Here is a 21,748-nt window from a genome sequence, read left to right on the forward strand (position 1 = left end):
ATGCAATCGCTTCTCGGCCTTTCGGCTAAGATCAAGTTTAACATTTTGTATGCAAATACAAAGGAAAATTACAATGTACCTGTCTGCAAAATGTTTGAAAGTAAATATTCTAGATCTTCTGAAATAATTTATCTTCTTGGACTTGAAAAAAAAGGCTAGTAAATTCTAACAGACTGTATTAACGCACTTCTTTGACAAATAACACAGGCGCTACCAGCTGGCTAATGCTGGACGAGAGACGGGGTCAAGGCTCCACCTCAAGACTAGAGACCTCCAGACACATCCAGAAACAGAACAGCTGATTTATTAAACTGCACTAAAAACTAACCCGTAGATGACCTCTTTCAGAGTGTATGGAGTGGAGGTTTTGAAACTGATTTGTATCTTTACATAGAGTCAGTGGGGTAAGGAAGAGTATTGTTGCCTACTATTAAGAAATGACAATCATGGGTAAATGTCAATCTCTATCAACGAGTTCGGAGAATCGTTGAGAATATTATACACGATGTGCCAAGCATCCTGGATACCAGGAAGAAAAAAAAAAACCAGTCTTGCCCACAGCAGTTCAACTTAGCAAAGGCCCCAAATACAAATAATGGTACTACAAACACTTTCTAGAATAAAGCTGTGTACACGTAAACACAAAAGGAACTAACGAGAACACAGAAGATGGAGCTGTTCTTTCTACCCCATTCCTGCCTCCTTCCAGGAGAGTTAGGAAAGACTAAAGGAGAGGACATCTGAGATGAGTAACTAAGGTTATGGAAGACCTCCCCTCAAACCCATCCCACAACAGCTGGAATTTAAGGATTCTAACGTTGGTCCCACTAGGGGCACGCTTATCAGCTTTGTTCCCCAAGGGTCTGTAGCATCTAAATCAGGGCTGGCCACATAATAAGATACACAAATGCCTGTTAAATGTCGTTGAACTCCTATGGACCTTGGGCAATACCATAGCATTCAGCAGCATTTATGTAAGATGAATAGTGGTGCACAGAGTTGCTTTGAAACTTATGTAAGATACCATATGATACCATTAGGAAACGAAGGTGGATAAAAGCAGTTTGAATGGCGTCATTTTAAAGGAAGTATTATTTATTTAATGTACCAAGCACCCACTATATGCCAGGATCTGTGCTCTATGGAAAATGTTGTAAAAGAAGTACAGATAATGTGCTCCAAATGAAAGTTCAGAGAAAAGGAGAACGCAACACATGTGGGGAAATGTAAACTACTTAAATAACTCTACATGGAACAAATACAGTAGGGCTGCAGAAAAAGAGATCAGAAAGGTAGGCAGAGGTACAACTACAAAGAGAACCTGAATACTGGATCTTCATTCCATGGAAATGAGAATCATGAAAGATTATAGGCTGTGGAATAGCACAATCAGGGTGGAAGGCGAAAAAGGGTAGCAGTGCAAAAGATAATCAAAGACACGGGGCGCCTGGGTGGCGCAGTCGGTTAAGCGTCCGACTTCAGCCAGGTCACGATCTCACGGTCCGTGAGTTCGAGCCCCGCGTCAGGCTCTGGGCTGATGGCTCGGAGCCTGGAGCCTGTTTCCGATTCTGTGTCTCCCTCTCTCTCTGCCCCTCCCCCGTTCATGCTCTGTCTCTCTCTGTCCCAAAAATAAATAAAAAACGTTGAAAAAAAAAATTTAAAAAAAAAAAAAAAAAAAAAAAGATAATCAAAGACAAAAACTGATCTGAGAGGGGAATATTACAGCTTCAATAAATATACATTCAACATAGACGGTAATCCATGCATTTACCTTTGCTCTCTCACAAAACTCCAATGAATATAAAATCTACTTAAAATCAATAAAGGAAAATAAAACAAGAAAGACGGTGATGGAGAAACAGGTTTTTAGACAGTGCAAAGAAGACGGACTGTGGTAGCGGACTTAGAGGAGAATGAAGGAAGCCACAGAATGAATGCTGACACTTGGAAGTACCAAGAAAACGAGGCACCCCGATCCCGGAAAGGTTCAGGACACACACATATTCTCTGGCTCTGTCCACTGAGAGCCTGGGAGCATGCACACCTTGAGAGCAGTGAGCATACCTAATGCCCGGCACTTGCGTATTAAATGCCATTTCCATGAAAAGAACCAGAGCTCTAGGCAGAGTTCTCCAACTTGACTCAAATGGCACGAACCACTGAAGAAAAATTTACTAAACTGAACTTCATTAAAATTTAAAACGCTCACTCTGAAAAAAACTGCTAAGAGGATGAAGTGACAAGCTACGCGATACGCTAGGGACTGGGAGAGAGCACGCGCAGACCACACAGTGAACAAAGACCCCGCACCTAGAATACGCAACTTTCATAACTCAACAGCAGAAAAAAAAAAAACCAATCCAATCAGAAAATGGGCAAAAGACATGAACAGTTACTTCACCGAAGAAGTGAGAGCAAATAAGCACATGAAAAGCTGTTCACCATCATCTGTCATTAGGGAAATGCAAATTAAAACCGCAACAGGATATCACTACACCTATCAGAACAGCTAAATGAAAAACAGTCGTAACACCAAATGGTGAGAAGGATATTGAGAAACGGGATCCCTCGTACTTTGCTGCTGGGAACAAAACGTGGTACGGACACTCTGGAAAGCAGTCTGGCAGCTGCTCACAAAACTAAACATGCATTCACCCTGTGACCCAGCCATCTCAATCTCGGGCATATACCACCAAGAAACGGAACACTTACATTTATACAAAAACCTGTACTCAAACGTTGAAAGCCGTTTTATTCATATTATTACACAATATATTGGAAAACAACCTAAATGTCCCGCCATAGGTGAGCGGCTGAACAAACTTGGTCCATCCATACTACGGAATACTACTTGGCAATAAAAAGAAATTAACTATTGATTCACTCAACAACAAATGGACCTCGAGGGCATTATGCTTAGTTAAAAGAGTTGATCTCAAAAGGCTACACACTGTAAGCTTCCATTCATACAACATATGGAAATGACAAAACCACAGACATGGAGAATGAACTGATGGTTGTAGGGCTGCTGGGAATTCAAAGGGGTTGGATAGCAGAAGAGAGTTCTTTTAAAGTGATGGAGCAGTTCTATTATCTTGATTGTGGGGATAGGTACACAAATCTAGACACGGTATAAAGTTACAAGGAACTACACACGCACACACGTAGGTTTAAAGAACACTAAAAACCGAATAAGGTCTGTCTGTTGTCTAGTTAACAGAAATGTACCAGATATGTCAATTTCCTGATTTGGGTATCCTGGTAGAGCTAACATAAAACTCACCATTGGGAGAAGTTGGATAAAGGAGGTACATGGGACTTTAAACTATGTTTGCAGCTTCTTGTGAGTTTATGATTATTTCAAAACAAAGGATTATTTAAAAAATAAAAACAGGGCTCCTTGGAAAAATTGTCCAATTCCAATTCCAGACTGAGACAGAAGTTCAAGATAAGCCTGCAAAGTGCTCAAAACATATTGGAGACATTCCAAAAGGGCACAGACACCAACTTGAAGGAGCTTCTTCTAACAAAATCCTGGACAACTGGAGCATTAAAGTAAGTAACTAACTACAATTATGGATTATTACCCATTACATAAAATAGAAAATCAGGTACCCATAGTGATATAAAATAAGTGACTAAATTAGAAGTCTGATTACTAATAATGGGCTATTTACATAGTCTCAAAGTACCTCTACACAAAACACACACTAATTACAAGGGCGGGGATTAACTTTAAAATGAAGAAGTCTGAAGGCACCACCATAATCAAGTGATCAAAGTGAACATTATCAGAAAACAGGACAAAGGGAAATCATATGATCATATGGCACAATAACGCTACCCCCCCCCCCCCCCGAAGGATGTCCACGTCCTGATCCTAAGAACCTGTAAACGTGTTACTTTACAGGGCGAAGGGTTGAATAAAGGTTGCAGGAGAAACTGAACTTGCCAATCAGATGACTTTAAAATAAAGAGATTAACCAGTATCATCACAACAGTCCTTAAAAGTGAAAGAGGAAGGAGAGGGAGACGGCAGCAGACGATGGACAAGGTCCAAAGCGACTACTCTGAAAATGGAGGAGGAGGCCAGAAGTCAAAGAGTACGGACAGCCTCTAGAAGCTGCAAAAGAAGGACAGACACTGTCCAGCAGAGCCTTCGAAAGTAATGGAAGCTGGCTTGCACCTTGATGTGAGCCCAGGTGAGATCCATTTTGGACTTCTGAACTCCAGAACCGTACTATAATAAATTTGTGGTTTTTAAGCCTCTCAATCTGTGGTAATTTGTTACAGCAGAAACACAACGCCAGGAGTACACCACCTAACAATGCAATGAGAAAAATATAGCGTCGCTTCTACGATAGTCCTACAAAGATGCTTCACGTACCATCTAATACAAAGAAAACATCAGACAAACACGCATCGGTGACTCTAAAATAACCAGCCTGTATTCTTCAAAAATATCAACGTCATAGAAGAAAGAACAGATGAGGAACTGTTCTAGATCAAAACAGTTGAAAAGACATGACGATAAAATGCATAAGTAATCCTAGACTGTATCCTCTTCCCATAAAGAACACTCCCGGGACAACTGCCGCAACTTGAATGGAGTCTTAGGGATCAGACAGCTGTGATGTATCAATATTAACTTCCTGCCTTTTGTGGTGGTATTACCGTTACGTTACGCAAGAGAGTGTCCCTGTTTGTAGGAATTATGCGCTACGATATTCAAAAAGAAAGAGACATCATGTCAACAACTTTCTCTCAAGTGGTTCAGGAAACAGAAGTTACTTGTATTATACCTGCAAACATTTCTGAGTTCATTTCAGTAAACAAGTAAATAAAATAAGGCAGCAAGATCTCAAATTGCAGTCCCAGCTCTGTCCAGGCTGGCAACCGCCATGTCTGCAAAGAGCCCAAAGGCATAATCTATGGGGGACATGAACAGACGCTCTGGACCTGGAGACATCAAGTGCAACAGAGAGCAGTTTTGAGGCGGGAAACCAAAACCGAATCCATGAAGAGTCTTGACACAGAACTGTGAACTCCAGTTCCCCTCCCCAATTCTGCCTCCAGAACACCAGCAACAGGAATATCCCTTCCCTCTCCCCCAGGCATGGGGACAATCAGGCGACAGCCAGAGGCCTGGAGTGAAAGCACTGGGGACACTCCTATTCGTGGGTTCCTCGATCTCCACACCAAGCCTTCAGTAAAGAAGCCAGCCTCACACCTCACAGAGAGCTTCCATCCACTTTACCACACCTTACCCTGAAGTGAAAGCCACCAGCCCGAAAATGGCCAAATATTTGAGGAAAGGTGCCAACGTTAAAGACAGAAGTCAAAACAAGCAGAAAAATGGGAATCCAGAGGAAACTGAGGCAATGCCACAAAGAGGGAAAACAAACAACCAAAAAAACAACGGTGTCAAACTATACTATCATGTGCTTGAGGAGGTAAAAGAATACATGTTATCGTGAAGTAGAACAAAACGCTAGTTTAACAGAAAACAAAACAAACAAAAAAGGCAGGGCGCCTGGATGGCTCAGTCGGTTAAGCGTCTGACTCTGATTTCATCTCATGGTTTGTGGGTTTGAGCCCCGCCACGAGCTCTGCACTGAGAGTGCAGAGCCTGGTCGGGATTCTCAATCTCTCCTTCTCTCTCTGTCCCTCCCCCACACTCTCTCTGTCTCAAAATAAGGAAATAAACTTCAAGGAAAAATAAAAAACAAAGAACAAATGATAACCCTGATGGAAGATAAAAGTTGAAAAATATCTCCCAAGAAGAGTAAGAATTAACAAATAGCAAATAGACAAGATAACCCAAGTGTACGTCACTTGAGAAGACCAAAGAAAAGCAGTTATCAAGGAAAGCATACAAAAAACTTACCCATATCTGAAGAACAGGTACCTCCAAAGTAAAAGGATGGGTCCAACACAATGAAACCAGCCACCAAAGCACATCACTACAAAACTTCACACCAGAGACAAAGAACAGATCCTTAAAACTTCCAGAGAATGAACAGCAACAACAAAACATGGGGGAGGGGTCATACAAAAAGGACCAGAATCTACTAATAAATTAATGGATGTATGTAATATGTAACGGCTGCCAACAGCCTCGAATATTGTGTCCCTCCCAAAGGAAACCGATCACCCACCCACGGACCAGTCTCCCTACCTACCACCCTCCTCCCAACAAAAAACAAAGAGAAAGCATTACATATGGAATTTTATCAAGCCTTAGATCTTATTACCAAGTACCAGAAAATACAAGGGACAGGGGAACACGTCAATGACACCACAGGGATTCACTCAACATCTAGACTAGAGGTAAAACAAGATAGAAGACACCGTTTCTTCAACAAAGTCAAGGAGGAAAAAAAAAAGATGCAGAGGAGCAATCGATCGATTAAGGGACCTTACTTAGATCCTGTTTGAATCAAGCGTTTTAAAAACATACCATTATGAGGCAATCCAGGCCATCTGAACTCTTACTGGATATGTGAAAAATTACTATTAATCTTTTTAAGGTATGATAATGGTACTGGGGTTATAGTTTAGAAATCAGCCCTTATCTTTTAGAGATATATACTGAAATATTCACAACTGAAATCAGATATCTGGGTTTTTGTAAAAACTCAAGTGAAAGAGGGGTAGGCAGGAATACCGGTTTTTTGTTGTTTTGGTTTTTTTTTGAAAGCAGCCATGAATTGATAAATGATGATGCTGAGTGACAAGTATCTGGAAGCTCATTATGTTCTCTAACTTTTCCATAGTTTTTGTTTTAATAGAATCCAGAATACAAATTATATCTGCTACATGAAGCTAGAAGACCATGAAGTAATATACTCAGAAGCTTGCAGTAAAACCTATATTCAACCTACAATCCCATACCCAACCAAAACTTCTAATCAGGAGGGAAAACAGATTAAAGATACTTTCAGACAAGGTCTCAAAAAATTGACCTTTCATGCACCCTTCCAAAGGAAGCACCGAAAGCTGTACTCCAGCAAAATGAAAGATAAAAACAGGAAAGGTAAAGGTCAGAGAACCAGGAAACAGAAGACACAACCCTGCTGGAGATTTGCAAAAGTAATACTATTAGGCCCAAAGAGCAAGAATTTCATACAGGCAAGGCTTGATGAAGGGTCCCCTAAGAAGATTCTTGTGGGGACAGGAGAACTAGCTATCTGATATGTTTGTGCAAAAAACTATATTGAGAGCCTAACGGAAGGTATGGGAAAACTCAGTCACACGGACCTAGAAAACAAAGCAAGCGGAAATACAATTGTTAATTCCAGGAAAAACAAAACTATACAAGGAGGGAAATGTAATCATAGTATACAATATAGCTCCATAGTGTACTTACATAATCATAAATACCAAATGTTTCATGAAAAAAAAAATGTAACTATAATGGGTAGATGGAAAGAGAAAAGTATTAAGGCAGGGTTAAAGTTAAATGTTCACCTACCTTAATAGAAAGTCAACAAATAGTATCTAAAATTTTAAGCTAAATACAAAAACAGAGTCAAGGTTACCTACCTAACCTACTCAGCCTCCAACCTCTCCTTTCTTCCTTTGTAATAGAAGCTGTTTTCATTCAAGACCCATGTGCACATCACCCCAGTTAGGCACGTGCTCAGGGGACGGTGTAGCCAGCTCCACGATGATGCCCAACTGGTCAAAGGTAACCCCATTTCCCTTTCTAGTGAGCGTTTCACAAACAGTCATACAACCCAGACAAGTCTACCAAAGAGTTTCTGGGCAGTTTCCACATTCTTACACAGCTACAAGAAAGAGTTCTCTCCTCTTCCTGTGGACACTGTTGTGTCTGGATACAACTCCTCAAACTGCTGCAGCCACCTAATTAATCTGTGCATGGAGCCAGCGAGTGACTCGAGGGGGGGATGGAAAAACTGGGTCCCTGAAGACATTACTGTGCCACCAAATCAATTAGCCCTAGAGGCCATCCTACCTCTGGACTTCCAACTGAACCTCGTCTGAGTCCGGATCTCCGTACCAGCATCCAAAAGCATCCTGACTGGTACAATAAGCGTATCAGAGAGGTAGACGGAAGAAACCAAGAGCTGAGGTAAAAGAGCTCGCGAGCCAGTAGGCAGGGCACGCAGGGCCACGAATATTTCAGATGAGCCCAGATCCCGTAAAGACCTCGGGACCTAGACAGCCTCTTGTATTCTACCGTGCCCGTGTAGACCCTGAGGTGACAACGTTTGGGAAGCCCTGCTCTAGGGTGCAGGACTACTGAGGGGTGTGTCTGGGGACAACTTTTTTCATTAGAAACCTTTCATTAGTATTCAATTTGGATTACATGCATGTTAAACTAAAAATTCCTTTTTTTATAATTTTTGTAAATGTTTATTTTTGAGAGAGAGACAGAGCACGAGCAGGAGGGGGCAGAGAGAGAGGGAGACAGAGAATCTGAAGCAGGCTCCAGGCTCTGAGCTGTCCGCACAGAACCCGTGGGGCCTGAACCCACGAACCACAAGATCATGACCTGAGCCAAAGTCGGACACCCAACCTACTGAGCCACCCAGGCACCCCAAAACTGAAAATTCTGAAGAAAACTAATGCAGTAAGCCAAAAGAGACTAATCTGATCTCTGGAGAGGTCATTAACAATAATGTGAAGAAAGAACTTAATTGAAGACTATTTCAGAAACAAAACTCAAGAGGGTTTGGTAATAAAAGTAAATTTAAAAGTGACAGGAGAGGAACCAAGACTACAAAAATGTTTCCTCTTTGGGGACATAACTCTACTAGATCACCCAAAGTGAAAACATAAGTTATTTTTTGTTATACATTACACTGGTTGGATTACACTAGCCGTTACCTACCAAACTCTCAAGTTTTACAAGTACAGTTGACTCTTGAACTACATGGTTTTAAACTCAAGGGTCCACCTAAATGAGGATTTTTTTCCAATAAATACATTGGAAAAATTTTTTGGAGATTTGTGACAATTTGAAAAAATTCACAGATGAACTGCAGAGCCGAGAACTACCAAAAAAATTAAGAAACACGTATTATTCTACCCAGTATATAGTACGTATAACATACAAAATATCTGTTCATCAACTATTTGTTATGGGGAAGGCTTCCAATCAACAGCAGGCTATTAGCAGTTAACTTCGAGGAGAGTCAAAAGGTTTATGTGGATTTTCAGGGTGCCTGGATGGCTCAGTCGGTTGAGTGACTTCAGCTCAGGTCATGATCCTGCGGTTCGTGAGTCCAAGCCCCACGTGGGGCTCGCAGCTGTCAGTGCAGAGCCCGCTTCAGATCCTCTGTGACCCTCTCTCTCCGCCCTTACCCCACCCCTCGCGCTCAATAAATAAAATAAGGGGCGCCTGGGTGGCGCAGTCGGTTAAGCGTCCGACTTCAGCCAGGTCACGATCTCGCGGTCCGTGAGTTCGAGCCCCGCGTCAGGCTCTGGGCTGATGGCTCGGAGCCTGGAGCCTGTTTCCGATTCTGTGTCTCCCTCTCTCTCTGCCCCTCCCCCGTTCATGCTCTGTCTCTCTCTGTCCCAAAAATAAATAAAAAAACGTTGAAAAAAAAATAAAAATAAATAAAATAAATGTATGTTATTATTATAATAAATAATAAATTTATATTATTATAATAAATACATCTCAATAAATAAAACATTTAAAAATAAATAAATCAGGTCTCTCTTTAAAAAAAGGTTTCTGTGGATTTTCAACTGCACAGGGGGGTTCAGCAACCCTAATCCCCACACTGTTCAGGGTCAACTGTAATTTAACTTGGGAAGCTGAGACACAGTATAAAATAATACCAAAACGCCAACATTCAGCCATGTATTAAGGGCCAAGCAAGATTCTAGTCCTAGACACAAAACGCACACAAAATACACATGGTTTCTGCACTCATGAAATTCACCTAGTATCTGCTAACAACACAGTCCACAGAAGCAAACACTGAATAGTAACGCTGAGTGAGGGCTGAGCCTGGTTTGAATCCTACCTTACCAACCACTACGAAAAATTACTTCAACTCTAAGCCTAAATTTTATCATCCATTAAATAAAATACTACCTTACTAGGTTGTGGTAGGCGTATACTCACACAGTGTACAGAGCAAGCTTGAGAAAGTCTGTCCTTCCGCATTACCGGGTGACAAGAGGGTTTGCTATAACATGCTAATGGGCATGGGGAAGCTTCAGGAAGGCAATTTTCTCCGAGCGGATTTCCTCCACACCACAGCATCTTGAGGACGGGTCTGCAGAGCACATTTACAGAGAAGAGAAGCTTCCCACCGTGTACTCTGCTTCGGATCCACCAGGAGTGATTTTTATTCATGTCTTCGTCCCTTAGGCCTCTTAGTTCTCTTGCGTTTTTTGGGGTTTTTTTAACCACTAGTTAGTGTCCACTCTGGAAACCCTTACCATCAGTTTAAAGACTACTATGCTTCAGTCTCCCCATGCTAGCTAGTGGGCAGGCACACAGGACCACGAATGTTTCTAACCACTTATCTTTTAGGCTGGCCACTCCAGTACCTGCGAAAACAGAGTACGGTGACACAAAAAACGCCTTCTCAAAGCAACAACACGTGCATTTTAACCTCATTCTTTCAGTCACTCAACAAACATTTATGGAGTCTTCTATGTGCCAAGCCCTGAAGACACAGCAGTGAACAGAACAGACCCGACCCTTGCTTTCAAGCAGCTTAGGCTAAAGAAAGCAGATGCTACATAAATAAATAACCTCACAGCTATAAAATTCAGGTGGAAAACGTGTGAAGTGATGAGAAGAAAAAGTTCACGGTATTTTAAACCTAACGTAGACAGGAGGTTAGAAGGAGTCAAAGAGGAATCAGAGAAGGCCTCCCTAAATATGTGAGATCTAAACGGAGACAGAAGAGATGAGTAGGAGCTGGTAGGATAAAGTCCTGAGCACTTTATACGCATTCACTTACTCTTCACGATACTATGAATAGTAGACACCTATTATCCCAATTCTATACAAAGGAAAACCGAGGCTCAGTTTACACAGCTGGGAAGAGACAGGGCTAAGATTCAAAGCCAGGTACCTAGATCAGACTCCACGGAATGCACTCTTCCCCACTACACACTGGACAGACCCTAGCATGGCTCCTATGACATGGCCTCATGCTGTTCGTGGCCTCGTGGCATGGCCCGCTCCTTGACCCGGGGCCCGGGACCTTGCTTCTCAGAACCAAGAGAACGCAGGAGAAGTGATAGGATGTCACTTCTGCAGGTATGATACCTAAGAGTGTACATCTGTCTTGTGAAGAGATGACACTCTCCTTTACTGTCTTTGAGAAAGTGAAGTGGCCCTGTTGGAAAGGACCATACGGCAAAGAACTAAGGGCAGATGCCTACTAACAGGTAGCAACAAACTGAGACCCTCAGTGCAATAGTAAACAAGAAACTGAATTCTACCAACGACCGAATGAGTCTCAAAGAGATCTTTCCCCAGTCATGCCTCACATGTTACCAGAGCCCCGGCCAACATCCTGACTGTAGCCCTGAGGCCCTAAAGCAGAGGACCCAGCTAAATTGTACCCAGGCCTCAGACCCCCAAAAACTATGAGATCATACCTGTATAAGTTTCTAACTCTGTGGAGAAACACTGTTACATACCAAAAAACAACTAAACACTACTGCATAATAAAGTTCGTCCATCATATACCCCAGTGCTTTACTGAAATACTGATTTTCAACTACTCTTAACTACATATCAAGCCAAATTCAGGTAGCATTCACAACTGTTCTTTTTAAGCAAAACTCACGTATGAAGGTGCCAACGTTAACCATAATCTGACCCTACGTTTCATAAAAGCCATCTGAACTACCCTGTTTGCTAGTTCCATTATCTCTGTCATTTCTGTCTGTTTCTATTGAGTTTTCTCTTCTAGGTCTTCAAATTCATTAATCTTTTCTTTTGTAATGTCTAATCTGCCATTAATGCCAGCCAATGTATTTTTCATCTCACACATTACTTTTCACCTCTAAATGGTTTTATTTGGGTCTCTTTTTCACCTTTCCAGTCTCTACCTTTTTAAACATATGGGATACAGCTACAATAACTGCTTTAATGTCCTTGCCTGTCAATTCTAACACCTTTCAGTTCTGGGTTGGTTTCAAATGACTGATATCCTAACTATAAGCCAGGTGAACCTGCTTTTACACATATTTAGGAATTTTTGATTGGATGCTGGTCATTTTAAACTGTTAAGTATTAGGTTTTGTTATATTTCTTTAAAGAGTATTGGACTTTGCAGGCAATTACATTCCTTTAAGATTAGTTTGTGCCTTTTGAGGCTTGTTTTTAAACATTTTCCAGTGAGATCTAGAGAAGCCTTTATTTGAGGACCAATTTGGCCCCACTACTAAGACATGACCCTTCTGGAGTCTCAATGAACACAGCATTTAACAAGAACTTTTGTCTTCTGGCTACAAGGTACTCAAATTATTTCCCAGCCCTATGTGAGCTCTGAGAATTGTTCTGCTTACAGTTTTCCAGTGGATTTCTTCCCCAGGAACTGTTCCTTTATGAAACTGCACCCTACATGTGCACAGATTAATCTTCAATCAATCATTGAAGAGGACCACTAAGAAGACTTATGCTCTGCCCAGCTCCCTTCTCTCCAGAACCCTGCTCCTCAAAACAGAACCATTCTGCTGGAGCAGAACCCCAACTCCAATCTTTGCTTCCTCAACTCAGTGAGGCCAAAGGCTCTATTTGGGATCCCCCTCCCTGCACTGAGATCTGAAAATTGCCTCCCAAGAAGAAAGCTGGGCCATCAAAGGGCTCATCTCATTTGCTCCCCATCTGTCAGGGATTACAGTTCTGTACTGCCTGTTGTTCAATACCTGAAAATCGTTGTTTCATGTATTTTGTCCAGTTTCCTAGGTGGTTACGGAAGGTGGGTAAATTCAGAATGTACTGCCTCATAGTCAAAAACCCAAGTCACGACTCCTGACGATGATTTTAAAGTAAATGTTTTATAAGACACATCTCCTAAACCTACCCACACCCCGTTATCTATTACAGTACCCCACCTTTATTTTTATCATGGCATTTAGCACTCTTTGCCATTGTTATTTGCTCTCTTGCTTTCTCTACTTTTCACAACAGAATTAACCTCTGTGAGGGCAGGGATCTTGTCTATCTTGTCACTCCTGTATCCCCAATACCTAGAAGAGGCAAATTCAAATCAGCAAATTCATTAAATCAATAAGCAGCCAGCATGTAACTATTTCACTTAATATACATGAACTCTTCCCACTAATAAATTCTAATCTAGATGCAAGTAACCCTGACCCTGGAGTTTCTTGGAATTGTCAATTACCTTAATTAGCATCATCTAAGTAAAGGTTCTTAGTTGCAAACAAAAGAAACTAACTCTGGCTTTGCTGAAACTGAAAAGGAAGTTATTAAAGCATATTAGGCAACTCACAGAAAACCCCAGGAGGGCCAGACTGGAAGGCTACATAATGAAGAACACCCAAGATTCAAACCACAGATCTGGTCCAGTGGAGACAACACATGGTTCAGTCACTGCAACCAGGACAGACGCCAGTGACACCAGGAACCAAACGCTACAGCTGAATCTTTGTCGCTGCCCACCTCCGGGAAACAGGTGCAGCTGCCATCCCCTTGCACTGCGGGACACAGATCTGACAAAGTGTCTGCTTCTGAAAATCACTAGCTTCTGAGGTAGTGGCCTGGAGGCCCCAGGTCACACGACCATGTCCCAACTCCAAAAGATGCAGAGAAAGTGAGCAAATTTGGCTTTCAAAATTGAAGATTTCTACTTCCCCCCAAGACCCTTAAGATAAAGAATTCCTCAAATATAGAAAGCGTTTAGGGGTGCCTGGGTGGCTCAGTCAGTTAGGCGACCGACTTCGGCTCAGGTCATGATCTCGCCATTTGTGAGTCTGAGCCCCGCGTCGGGCTCTGGGCTGACGGCTCAGAGCCTGGAGCCTGCTTCCGATTCTGTGTCTCCCTCTCTCTCTGCCCCTGCCCTGCTCATGCTCTGTCTCTGTCTCAAAAATAAACAAAACATTTTAAAAAACAATTTTTTTAAAAAAGCGTTTACAGGGGCGCCTGGGTGGCTCAGTCGGTTAAGCGTCCGACTTCAGCTCAGGTCACGATCTCGCGGTCTGCGAGTTCGAGCCCCGCGTCGGGTTCTGGGCTGATGGCTCAGAGCCTGGAGCCTGCTTCTGATTCTGTGTCTCCCTCTCTCTCTGCCCCTCCCCTGTTCATGCTGTGTCTCTCTCTGTCTCAAAAATAAATAAACATTAAAAAAAATTAAAAAATAAAAATAAAAAATAAAAAAATAAAAAGCGTTTACACATTTTTGTTTATTATTGGAAAAAACGAATGAACCAGTAGCACAAGGCATCAATCCCAGTATACCAGAACTTGTATCTATTTCTTCAATTAATGGATTATAGAAGCTCTATGTTTCTCTCTCTTTTCTCTCTAAATGTTTAACTTTATGGCACTTACCCATTCAACTAAGTTTTCTATTATCTGGAGGCAGCATATGCAATCTGCTATGATGATCCTTAAGCAAATTTACTTCCCTACATCTCAACCTTCTAGCTTATAAAACAGAGATACGACCAACCACCTTGTAGAGTGGCTGAGAATATTAAAATAACTAATAATGAATATGTACAGTGTCTGGCCCATAGCAGGCAATCAATTAATAATAGCTACTGTTGCTATTATCGTTAAATAGCTTATTTTTTAAGAGAATAAATTCACTGATCGACATTAACTTTTTTAAAAAGCTACCAACACCCTGAAGATCTAAATTTCTATTTTACATGGTACTATAAATGTTCCCCCCTTTACCTCCTTCCTATGTTATCAGAGATAAAGCAACACGTAGCTTGAAGGACTCTTAACATGTTGCCACCAAAAACAAGTTCAAGAAATAAACAAAGGGAGGGAGGGAAGGAGGAAGTGCTCATGCTGAACGTGTTTCCTTTACATTTCTCTCCAGGGAGCTCCTGACTATACTGAAAAGCCTCATGAGGGCAAGGACGTTTATGTCCGTGTAACTCACTCCCAAGGGCCTAGCATGGCACCAGGCACAGAGAGGAGAGCTTCAACAGCTACTGAATAATTCTGAATATTTGTTTTCCTAAATATTTACAACAGACCTGTCACTGAGAAAGGTTTCAGAACTATTTTAAACAAATCCCTTATAAACTTTTAAAAGCTCATTCACCTGGGGGCACCTAAGTGGCTCAGTCAGTTAAGCGTCCGACTTTGGCTCAGGTCGTGATATCGCGGTTTGTGGGTTCAAGCCCCACGTTGGGCTCTGTGCTGACAGCTTAGAGCCTGGAGCCTGCTTCAGATTCTGTGTCTCCCTCTCTCTCTCTCTGCCCCTCCCCTACTCATGCTCTGTCTGTCAACAATAGATGTTAAAAAAAAATTTTTTTTAAGGCTCATTCACCTGACAAGATCAACAGCTTCAATAATTTTCTAACTACGAAACTCATTCTTTAAAAAAAGAAAAAAAATCCATCCATACAATGAACTTTCCCGAATCATTTTCATTCTGTTGTCCAAACTTGAAAAAGTTAAAGCCAAAAAGCATCCAAACAAATCACCGTCTTCGCTTTTCCGTCACTTTTTAGATGAAGTCAAAGCTAGCACTTATTTTAAATGTGAACCCGACATTGGCTACTGCAAATGCCAGATTGACATTCCAGAGACCACTGGAGAATGAACCTCACTCTGCTGGCTAGGAACCGTGAAGAGTATCCAGGCTGATTCCCTCCACAATTTTTAAAACCTCTCCAAATGAACACTAAGGGCTGTAACTATTTCAATAAACTACGAAAATGATGTGCTCCTTTAATAAAGAAGGCACAATCCAATACAGCATAGTCAAATAAACTTTAATAAAAAATAAAAAGGCACGATGTTTCTATTCCATATTCCTAACATCTGGCTTCTCACAAACAGTAGGTATTTCACAGGCATTGTTAAAGGAATCCAGGAGCAAATAATTCTTTTTCCTGGCTACATGGTTTTCCAGTCCTATCTTTAAGAAGACAGTTCTTGGGTCCTTGAGACCAAATAGTAAAGATCAAAACATGTAGTTCATTGATTCACTCAACAAATAAATGTTTACTTGGTGCTCAGGATGTGCCAAACACTTGCCAATCCCAAAGAAGGGGGGAGGGGGCCAACCACTGCCCCTTCTCTCTGAAAGGCATTAGTCAACTAAGCACTAAAAAAAATTATCAAGTGTAATAAGCACTATAGAGAAAAATGCAGCAAGACAGGAGATATTAAAAACGAAGAGGTGGCAGGGGCTGGGGGGCAGCTTTCCCTGACAAGGTGACATCTGAGCTGAAAGTGAAGGAGGAAATGGAGCTGACTTCAAGAAAGGGGAGGACTACCGGCCGAAGCAGCAGCACATGCCCAGACGGGGTCCGGAGACCCGGAAGGTAAGACTGTGGAAGTGAGCTGGGGCCACACCATCCAGTTGCGGGGTCCTGTGACTAGCAGGAGTCCCAATGTACCGTTTAAAAGCTGTTCTTGGGGCGCCTGGGTGGCTCAGTCGGTTGAGCGGCCGACTTCGGTTGAGCGGCCGACTTCAGCTCAGGTCATGATCTCGCGGTCCGTGAGTTCGAGCCCCGCGTCGGGCTCTGTGCTGACAGCTCAGAGCCTGGAGCTTGCTCTCTCTCTCTCTCTTCTCCTCTCCTCCCCCGCCCTTGTGTTCTATGAAAAATAAGTAGACGTTAAAAAACAAAGTTGTTCTTGCTCCTCATTTGCTCAGATCACTCTTTCACTCCTGCCCATGCTATTGAACTTTCCTTTTTTTCTCGACTCTCCCTCTATGCCTGCATCCTTTCTGTGTCTGGATCTTCGTCTTACTCAGCAAGAAGCCTTCCTCCAAGCGGTCTCTCCTGAATCCTCAGGCTCCTGTCTTCAATTTCTTCCCTCTGCAGAGCTGACTGGAATACTGCTGAGTAACCGCGGGCCTTCGGGCCAATTCTTCGGTAAATTCACCTAGCTTTCCTGATGTTTTGAACTGTACCATAGAACCATTATAGGGAAGTTGAAAAGGTGAGATTAGATAATAGTATGCTCAAATGAGATCCTAATAATTTTCCTACCACTGCTACTTTGAAAAAACTTTTACAAAATCTTTTGTACCATGGAAGTAATGTCATTCAGTAATGAATGTGTTTGATGTAAAGATGAAGTTAAAAAAAAAAAAAAAAAAACACTACTGAGATGACAGTTGTTCTTTTCAAGGAGAAATGATCAAATCGGAACAAATTTTTCAGCACACAGAATTTGTCTTAAAGACTAGAGTCCTATTTATATTCAAATAAACTTTAACTCAAAGTTAACTGCCGAAAGAACCTAAAATGAGACCAAAAAATTGACCTTCAAAAGGCAACACCAAAATCACTCAATTTCATGGACTCTGTGTTCCCTTTAATGAAGATTCATGTCTACCCTAGACTAAGTCCATGAGCCTACTCTAGAGACCCCAAAAGATCTCCCACCAGATCCTGACTCCCATCAGGACACCCACGGTAGGCTTTGCCGTAGCACTGACGCCCAGGCCCCAGTTCCACGGATGGCACCAGGAGGTGCTCCATAAATAATCCCAAACACCTCACGAGATAAATACATTTTAGATTATTGGTATCCTGATAAGGATACACGTGAAAAGAAAGAGAAGATGAGACTCTTCAGGAAAACACAAAGATACTCTGTCACGTGTTCAGCTACTCTATACTTCGCAAACCACGTATTATGATACAACCTTTTCCTTCCCAGAGTCACACCTTGCAGCATTGCCTTCTCCCACTGCCCTATTTCTAAGCCCATCTTTAATGGTGCTACAAACGATTTCCAGCTGTCCTTAATGGAAGCCTGACTACACTAATAATTCCATCTTCTGTTCCTTGACAGTTCCTTCAGGCCTTCGGGAGGAAACGTTCTCAACCGTCCCGCTAAACCCATCATTCCGGCACCGTACCGCTACCTAGGTTCAATTCTCTCCTTTCTATCTCCACAACTTTGGCCGCGCTGCTGTTTGAACACAGCGATATTCACTTGTTCTGCTGAAAAGTAAATAACTGAGACTTTTTAAGGCGCTCCAAACTTGGCTCTCCCATCTGACTTGTACCTTTCACCTCTTCGTATTCCTCCAAGCCTACACACCTAGAACGAGCTACCTTCCAGGCAGGCCCTGCTTCTCTCACTGTCATCTCCCCAACCCAGACCCCTCATCACTGCCCTGTGGAACCTCCTTCAGTTGCCCCAAATTAAATGCCTCACAATCTGTAAGACCCATCACTGTCATTTCTCAGTGCAACCGTCCCTATCCCTCCTCCAGGATCTCTCTCTCTCTCTCTCTCTCTCTCTCTCTCTCTCACACACACACACACACACACACACACACGCACTGATACTCGGGGCTCACGAATCTGTCATTCTCCAGAGTCACCCCTCACTTCCCCTGCTACCACAGGTCACCCACAGGACAGCCCCCAGCAGACTGCCAATGCCCCAGGTTCAACCAAGACTCAGTCCCTCCTCCTCAAGGCTCACTCAAACCCCCAGAATCCTTACTTCTCTACATTCTTCTAGTCCTTCACATGTCAACTCCTCTCCCTGTCAGCAGCCGTGGTCTCTACTATGACGACGGTGCCTGCACCCAACAGCTACGTCAACACTAACAGCACAGGTAACCAAATCTCACCCACCTCTGTAGTCAGAGCTCCTACCAGCACGATGCGCATGCCTCATACAGAGGCCGGTCAAAAGTTTACTCAGATGATGAGGAGCAAGAATCCCCTTGCACGACTTATCAAAGCGTTTACAATTACAAGCATCTACAGGTTGTCGAAACATCCATTTTTCACTCAACAGAACAAAGAAATGCAGGAAAATCAGAAAATATTTTTAATTATGTATCTGACAGAATATTTCGTTTTTTAAAGTACAAAACTCCGAGTACAACTTAAGATGTTCAAACTCACTCATAATTAAAGAAATGCAAATCCAAACAACTGAACATCATTACTCACCTATTAAACTGACAAAGATTTAAAATTCTGACGACACCAGTATTGGTGAGATCTGGAAAACTGAACTCTCAGACCCAGCTCGTGAAGTAGAAATTGGTGCTACTTTTGAGAAGACACTTTCGCAAGACATATTCAAATGTGCATATACTTGGTGAACCGGTAATTTCCCTTTGAAATATGTAATCTAGGGCTAGTGTTCTAGAGAACACAGTTATATGCACAAGGATGTATACTGGAACACTTTAAAACAAAAATACAAGAACAATTCAAATGTTCTTTAATAGAGATTGAGTAAATTGGGGTACATCCATAACACGGAATACTCCCTAACCATTTAAAAACAACAAGCAAATATCATATGGCCGATAGGGAAATACGGCCCAAAGAGATCAAGACACTTAAGATGCAAATCTGCGTGTCTGGCACGATCCCATTCGCTCTTAACTGCACAGACACTACACACACACACACACACACAATCACAATGTCTGTGCACTTTAAAAAATAAATAGGATCAAGGGTGCCTGGCTGGCTCAGTCGGTGGAGTACACAACTCTTGATCTTGGGATTCGTGAGTTCAAGTCCCACACTGGAGGTAGAATTTCCTTAAAAAATACTAAATTTTAAAAAATAACAGGATCACACTGAACATACAGCTTTGTAACACACACATACAATAAATGTTTAATGCATATATATACAGTTGCACCTACATGCACAGGACATTTCTGGTAGGAAAACAACAACTATGACCTACGGAGCGTGAGGTGGGGGTGGGAGGGTGATAAGGCGCCATTCTATAGGCCTTGAACTTTTTTTTTCTTTTTTTTCTTTTTTTTTTTATATCACGAGGACATTATTACTTGGTGATCTTTAGGAACTAAAATTCCCTAGGTCATCAGAACGATTCCTATATGTTTGACATGGTATAAGACCGCTCAAAAGGAATGATGAACACGAATTTAAAAAAAAGCCTTCTACTCCCAATCAAGCAATCAAGCGGGTCTTCCTCAAAATTATCCACAGTTTCATTACCAACACTCTTAGTGATAGGAGGCCAGCAGTCAGTCTAATACCACCAACCTCTGGCCACCAGAAAAGCCTCCATCAACCTTTCCAGGACTTACCACAAGCTGGCACTTTCCAAAAACATGCCCTTCATTCTCCTCCGGCAAGGGCACACGTGCCCTGTTCTTCCCCCCACCCTTCCCACAAAGCTCTCTCGTTAGTACAGGTGCTCATCTCCAATTTCTAAAATGACCGCCAGCTAATTCATGAGAATAAAGTGTTAACTTGATATACAGATAAAGCACACTCCTCTGGCAATATTTCCATCTTAAATTAGGGAATCCAGCTCTTCGCTTCATCTAAAAGAACGAATTTGACAGTGAGAACTGCAGATTTTGAAAAAGAAAGTAAGAACGGGGACAAGACCTACTTGGTTCCTTCTCCTCGTGCCTGGCAGGCACCTACCTACCATCTCCCCTCACGCTGCCCGTCCACGACCCTGTCCACTACAGCACTGAGAGTAACAACACCTTATTCAAAACCTCAACCTCCCACCTTTAAATATTCATCTGACTACCTCTATTTGTTAAAAGGACAATTAAGTGATCCAACCATTCACTACCAATGAGCTCACACATAAAAAAAACTATTTGAGAATGACCCATATCCCTATAAAATCCCAATGCAGTTGGTATTTCGTCCTCTCTTGCGTTTGTATGAAGAACAAAGAACCAGGAGTCGGGAAAACATACACCAGCCCTGGAGACCAGCCTATTCTGGGGCAGTGGTTAGTCATTTAGCTGCTTCTTTACATCCATTTTCTTCCCCAAAATGAAGAAGATGAACTCTATGAGTGTTTCTCAAGATGTTTCTACTGTACTGTAACAGGATTACCTGGAGTCCTAATTAAGAAAGTAGACTCCTGGGGCGCCTGGGTGCCTCCGTCCATTAAGCTTCTGAATCTTGATTTTGGCTCGATTTTGGCTCAGGTCATGATCTCACGGTTCGGTTCGTGGGATCGAGCCCCGCATCTGGCTCCACGCTGACAGTGTGGAACCTGTTTAGGATTCTCTCTCTCTCTCTCTCTCTCTCTCTCTCTCTCTGCCCCTCCCGTGCACACTCACTCTAAGAATAAATTCAAAAGAAAGAAAGAAAGAAAGAAAGAAAGAAAGAAAGAAAGAAAGAAAGAAAGAAAGAAAGAGAAAGTTGATTCCAGAGCATCATCCCAAACCTATAGAAAGAGAAGTATCTGAGCTTGGGAACTCTCACAACACTGAGAAGTTCTCCAGAAGCCTGTTTGAGAACCGTTAGTTTCTCGGGTCTCCACTAGATCAAATAGTAACACTCTCTAGTTCAAAGGAATCCTAGACTCTCTTTGTTCAAACCCACAGAAACTTAAGAGGAACATACTTGGGTAGTAAACTTATTTCTAAACATCACTGCTATCATCCTGACAACTTCAGGGGCTCAAACATTTACTGAAAACCTGACAAGACACAGGTGTTATTCCAGAATTGTCTGCTGAGAGTATGAGTATGAAAACATACCTTAAGAATACATACTAGGAAACTATGAAAATAAAACTCAAAAGCTGAGACTCCAAATACTGGTTACATAAAATATAGCCACAGCAACCAAGAACCACGTTTCTATTAGAAAA

The 21,748-nt window shown here is 42.1% G+C and overlaps 1 protein-coding gene across 1 annotated transcript in view; it reads right to left on the reverse strand.

Moving 5' to 3' along the window:
- DYRK1A (dual specificity tyrosine phosphorylation regulated kinase 1A) overlaps window positions 1-21,052 on the reverse strand; it is a 139,247-nt gene extending 118,195 nt beyond the window's left edge. The window contains 1 exon segment of the mRNA XM_042957290.1: window positions 20,983-21,052. The gene's annotated coding sequence lies outside the window, so the exon portion shown is untranslated.
- Between the last annotated feature and the right edge of the window lie 696 nt (window positions 21,053-21,748).

This window comes from Panthera tigris, chromosome C2 (assembly GCF_018350195.1).
Source record: "Panthera tigris isolate Pti1 chromosome C2, P.tigris_Pti1_mat1.1, whole genome shotgun sequence".
Classification (NCBI taxonomy): Eukaryota; Metazoa; Chordata; class Mammalia; order Carnivora; family Felidae; genus Panthera; species Panthera tigris.